This window comes from Calidris pugnax, unplaced genomic scaffold (genome assembly GCF_001431845.1).
Source record: "Calidris pugnax isolate Ruff unplaced genomic scaffold, ASM143184v1 scaffold32, whole genome shotgun sequence".
Lineage (NCBI taxonomy): Eukaryota > Metazoa > Chordata > Aves > Charadriiformes > Scolopacidae > Calidris > Calidris pugnax.
The window spans coordinates 2,004,439-2,004,838 of NW_015090783.1; positions in this window are offsets into that span (position 1 = coordinate 2,004,439).

The following is a 400-nucleotide window of genomic DNA, read 5'->3' on the forward strand; positions in this document are numbered from 1 at the left end:
ACGAGGCTGTGCTGGTTGAAGAAAGCCAGCCCTGAATCTTGGGGCAGTGAAAAGCAATAGCGTGTCTTGAAGGAATTAGCTAAAGCACAGGGGCAGGGCTGTGTGTGTGAGATGCTGATGTGTGATGTGGCCTTGTGCCCACCTGTCTCTATGTATCTAGGTATATTTGTGCATAAATACATGGCTCTCTGTATACATGCACCTACATGTATCTGTGTGTGTATGGCTCTGTGTGTGCCAATATATAGGAGCTATATTTATTTCATAGAATCATAGAATGGTTTGAGTTGGAAAGAGACCTTAAAGATCATCTTGTTCGAACCCCTTGCCCTGGGCAGGGACACCTCCCACCAGAGCAAGTTGCTACAAGCCCCAGCCAACCTGGCCTTGAACCCCCTCC